Raw genomic sequence first — 6,011 nt, 5'->3', positions numbered from 1 at the left:
ACACTGGAAGAAGGCAACTAGGGCAGCTCACATCAACAAGAAGAGAGTATATTCATTTCCAGTCCAACCAGGTCGCCACCAATGGGGAAGTATCCTGTACTTAGGAGTACATCTGATATGTCACCTCCTACATTTCCCTGTTCCATTTGGCAAATGCAATATTTTCCACAAATCCACATATACTGTGCTTTAATCCAGTATCTCACGTTTTCTGACCACAGTAAATGCTCTGGAAGATTATCTAAATCTGGCTTTGGTTTCAAAAGGATGTACAGACGTAATCTGAAGCAACATAAACCATGAAGTCCCTTCCAATTATATGAGTCTCCTCCTTTTCCAGAACAGTAAGTTCAAGAAGAAAAGCCCGCTATGTTTGTTTGTTTCTTTTAAACCTAGCCATCTTAACACAACGTTTGCAGTTTTTAAAACCAAGTTCTGCTGGTTACCTTACACATGATTCCTTCTTCAGCACCTGAAGAACTGAACTATCTTTTTTGGTGGTTGAACTGTTCTAACAACTCCCCTCCCTTCAATCAGGTAAACATTTTAAGGACTCGCCCGTTCACCTTTCCATGCTGCTGTTCTAATTTCTATGGCTAGGCTAAAATAACAATTATCAGAAACAACAAGAGGAGGGAGTGCTCAAATTCTGTTTGCAGTTTCCCACAGGCATTTGACCAGTCACTGTGTGTACATTGTGTACATTGGCCTGATCCAGCAGGCTCTTCCTATGTTCAGAGTCATGAAATCAAGTAGATGGCATGACTGTTTCTCACAGACTTCAGCACAGTTCAACCTGGCCATAATAGCATGGGGGGGGGGGGACCTGGGTTATCTGGTTTACGGCTGAACTTTGCAGTTCACTAAGGTATCACCAAAATAGCCTGAAAACGGTACTTTCAATTACCGGTAATAGTCCTATTCTGCAATCACAAAAGGAGCATGTTCCATTTACAGTACCAGCTGATGACAAATTAAAGGTGGGAAAGACTCGCTGACATGTTTATCCCAGGGTTGCCAACTCGTGTAATTTTAGGAGTTTGTTAATTCTCAGATCAACAGACTGTCAATTCAGTCTTGAAGCTCTCCTGTTTTGCCTTATAAAGACGGTTTCTAGTGCTGGTATTTACGAAGAAAGTTCAAAAATGCGACTGCTTAATGCCATAAAAGCACACAAACCAGGATCAAGACTTCATTTAAACTCACTTATTGAAACTTATCTTTTTATTTTGGGGTTCTTCGACGTCTGCACAACTGGTGACTTTCTGTGGCTGAGGAGCCTTGCTTTCTTGGGAAAAGAGTTCATGACCGAGTATACTGTTACCTAGAGACTTGCTTCAAAACCTAGACCCATAAAAGTGGTCCCTGAAATGGGAGATCACATCTTTTGAGCAAAAGTTAAAGCACCCAAAATGAGTTCCTATAAATATTAAAGTTAACAATGAAAAGTACAGGTGTTTATTGTTCAATAAATATCAGAGGCATTTTTAAATATTTTTGTGATGGTGATCGCCTTGTTTAAGAGGCTGTATGTCCTCCTAATATAGATGAGCTCTCAGCAACTTACAAAAACAAAAGTAAACACGAACAGCTGAACCTTAGTTATCAAATTTAATGTACAAATATAGTTGAAATGTTTGAGTAACGAATAAACAGACATAAAAAGAGTAAACAAATTTGGGCCTATGCATGCAGCCCCTTCCCACATCTCTTCTGAGGATGTCAAACTATGTTTTAAAAATTGGCTCCCAAACTCTGGCTTTTAAAAAAGCCATTAGCCACAGCTCACTGTTCACACCAAACAGCAAGCTATCATTTACTGCAGTTCCTGGTTTCTTTGCCCACAGTAGCACAAGGGTTGAGTGCAGGTACATGAAGCTCATGCATAATCTTGTTTATTAAGACAGGATTTGATCATCCAAATGCAGCAAGTACAACCTGTGGCGTTTGCCCCTAGGATGCGTCAAGGAAAGAGTTAAAAATGGGTGTGATGTGATTGGCCAGTGAGAATGCGAGGGGGGAGTAAAAGATAGAGTGGGAGGTTTTGAAAAGACAGTTGAGGTCTGGGGGTTGACGGTTGAGGTTTGGGAGTTGGGAGTTGAGGTTTGTCAGTTGGGAGTGGAGGCTTGGGTGTTGGAGAAGGAAGAGGGTGGAATACGCAGTGGGTTGGTTGAGTTGTATTGTGAGAGAGTGAGAGGAATTGTTAGGGAGTTAGATAGATAGTTGGGAATAATTCAGTTTGAAGTTGTGGGAACTAAGATTTAAGAAACTGATAAGAGAAAAATAAACCGAAACCATACGCTTATTCCTGCACTTAACAATAAACTTGATTATTTGTTATGTTAACAACTGTCTGGACTCCGTGTGTCCCCGTGAGAAGCGGGGTGGTGGCAGCGAAGGAAGCAACCGCAGTGGTGGCACAGGGTCAATAGACCGTGAAACATCCGGGGGCCCTGTGTGATCACCACAAACCTAAGCCCCAGTCAAAAGAACAGCCCCCATACATGAACTCCATACTGATCAACTAATGCAATACAGACACTTAAAACTCAAGCAGAAACGCAGCTCCAAAACATACAGACCCAGGCAAGCGATCGAAAACCTACAAAGTGGAGGAACAGAAAAGGGTTCTCAATACTGGGGATAAATTACTTATTTACAACTAAAATTGTGCTAATATTAACATATGCACACACATTTTGCAAAAAGGCAAAAACAAATCCATTAAAAGCAAAACATTTTTTCTTCTTCTTTAACGAAAGAAATGGTAGTCTGAACTTCAGAGGTTTATTCTGCAGTTAAATGGCATTCATATAATAGATTTTGTTTATTATACAGTAAGGTATACAGTAATGGAAATCCATGCATACAATTAATGCAGGTGCATATTAACATCACATGCCAACTTGGACTGCACTGAACTTCAGGGATGCATGCCCGGACAATGAGGTCCAGCTCCGAGGGCCTTCTGGCGGTTCCCTCACTGCAAAAAGCGAAGTTACAGGGAACCAGGAAGAGGGCCTAATGCCCTCCCATCAGATGTCAAGGAAATAAACAACTATCTGACTTTTAGAAGACATCTGAAGGCAGCCCTGTTTAGGGAAGTTTTTAATGGTTGATGTTTTATTGTATTTTTAATATTTTGTTGGAAGCCGCTCAGAGTGGCTGGGGAAATCCAGCCAGATGAGCGGGGTATAAATAATGAATTATTATTTATTATTATACTGAGGCAGACTGGAAATGTACTTCTGCATCCAGGGGCAACAGTTGCGCAACTTGTTGGCATCCGTCTGTCTCAAGAGACAAAAAAAAAGACTGCACTTCCAGGGGTGAAGTCAAACTGCTAAAATTGTAGCGCTGAAGTGACCTCCCTGGGGCACAAGCATGGGCAGTATGTATGAAGGTCCTGGGCTGCCCAGACAACAAGACACCCCCCCCCGGCCTCACTGATGTGGTCTAAAGGAAAGTAGAGCAATAGAGCTTGGCTGCAGGAGTTGCCAGAAGGCAGTGTACCAACCACCTTCTCGACTGTTGGACCCACTATTGGTCTCGTCTGCTCAATTCACTGTAGCGTGTCTTCACATGGAGACCAAGTCTCTAACTCAATGAAGGTTTGAGACCTGGTTTAGGTACCTGGTGAGGCCACTGCGAATGCTGACAGCTTCTAGGAGCCACAGGTGAGAGCTGAGTGCAATGAGAAAGAGAGAAAATGGGTATTCTAAGTGATCAGTGAGCCTCAAATCCAAATTTTCAACTCGGGGGGGGGGAATAGCTCCTTAATATTAAAGAGCCACTTCAGGGACAATGGATAAAAAGAAAGGGCACAAAATCCCCCTTTAAATGAAAAGTTTTTGCAGTGCCACACTAACTTCAGTATTTTTCCCTTCAAAAGTGACTCCTTATGCACTCTTGTTAAGCTGCATATTCCAGCTGGGGTGCTGATATTATCATCTGATTCCTAGTTAAAAAGAATGCCAAAATATCTTTAAATAAACTTTACAGGGGTTTTATAAGTTATATATATTTAAAACCTATTTAGATTTGTTTTATGTCCTTTTCTGGGCAACATCACTAGAAAGCTTTCAGAAGGAAAAAAGTTGGGTTACAGCTTTATTGACCAAACTAACCTTTTGCAATACAAGGCATTAGTCACCTAAAACATAAGCAAACAACAAATGTTTCTTTGCTAATTTATATCTCAATAAACCTTGATTTCTCTTTGCTGAACAGATATGTTTTCAAGACTTTATTGCTCTTTCTGTAAATTATAACCATTTTGTGAACTATTGACCATACATATTACATGGTGTACTTAGATAGTTATTGTGCACGAAGAACAATTTACTGGCATCATCACAACCTTAAAAGTAATTTAAATTCATTCATACTGATAACAAGCAAGTCTGAATGAATTTTCTGGGTGAAAGCATTTCATGATCGTTTCCAAAACTAACATCATATTCCTGCACTCTTTGTGCTCATACACTATGCTAATTGGTTTTCAATTGAAAAATTATCCTTACAATATGCCCAGCACTACTCCATATCTTCTGTGCTACGCTAACTGTACAGTACACAAGACCATCAGTATGTTTCCCCCAACACTATTCCCTCATTAAGTTTAGATATGTTCTTACAAAAATATTACAAGAATGTCAATATTGAAGGGGAGGGGGAAGCATAACTATTTATCAACAATCTTGGCAGACTCTTTATACTTGACTGCATTAGGTCTTTTGCACTTTAAATTTTAGGTCATGAAAATACTGTAAGTACTGTAATGTAACCACAGCCTTATCTGTGCTTTCACATACAACACTGTGCGCCATCATAAATATTTTAATTCCTATTTTTAACTCCAGAAAACTTTATGTTTGTGTTTTCTATGAACTCTTATTTTCCCATTACTTTGAGAAAAACTTTTTTTAAAAAAACACAAACTTATATTTGGGGATGCAATGAGTGGAGGAACAACACATAATGGATGCCATCAAGAAGCTTTCAAAAAGGTACTAATGAATCCAAGTTGCCCCTTCTTTTTAGAGCCATCCATTACTTCAGACTAATCACATTTCCATATTACAGTAACTGCAAGAAGTAGAATACCCACTCTATATTTGCTCATTCTGAACAAGAAAGAGCTGCAACTCAGCAGCTGGGCATCTGCTTTGAAGTCGGAAGGCCCCAGGTGCAATCCTTGGCATGTAGGGTTAGGAGAGACCATTGTCTAAAACCCTAGATAGCTGCTACCAGTCAGTGTAGACAATACTAAGCTAAGGAGAGAACTGGTCTGGCTCAGTATAAGGTAGCTATGAACTGGTAACTCCATTGTGGAAGAGCTGTATAGTCACCAAGAGCGAAGTCTTTTACATATAACTCTGTGGTAAGACACAAAAATCCAAACACCTTTCTTAAGTTCAAACTTAATGCACATTTTAATGCAACAATTGATTGTATTTCTTTTCCATATTTGCATCTATTAGCATCTCTCGAAACAGAAACTCTCCAACTAGCATTTTCAAGTATCACACCTGTGTGTTTTTCTTATATTTATACCCCATCTTTCCTCCATCATGGAACCCAAGGTAGAGTACACATGATGTTCAGGCAATCTCCCATCCAGGCAAAAACCAGGCCCTAGATCTGCTTAGCTTCAGCAAGGCGGTGACTCTATGTGCCTTAATACCATATCCTGGGGCCATATGCTTGTAACAAAATTGTTCACCAATTTCCAACAGTTCTATTCCTCTCTGGCTCATTCAACGCTAAAAGTATGTTATCAACTGCTTCTTCCATTTCCTAACATGTATTTAAATATACAATAAATCAGTCGTTACTAACAAGCCTAATTGTGCTGATGAAATGAAATCTGTTCAGGATGATCATTTCTTGTGTATATGAGCAAAAGAGGTCAAATAATGCTTGTCTAAACAGGTTACCACTATTTTGCCCAGAAAATACTGCCCACATTGCTGTTCATTAGGTTGTGTACATGTGAGAAACATCGCAAA

Source organism: Podarcis pityusensis (genome assembly GCF_964106645.2).
Source record: "Podarcis pityusensis genome assembly, chromosome: 10".
Lineage (NCBI taxonomy): Eukaryota > Metazoa > Chordata > Lepidosauria > Squamata > Lacertidae > Podarcis > Podarcis pityusensis.
The sequence above is the reverse complement of the archived record's forward strand: the minus strand, read 5'-3'. Positions refer to the sequence as shown.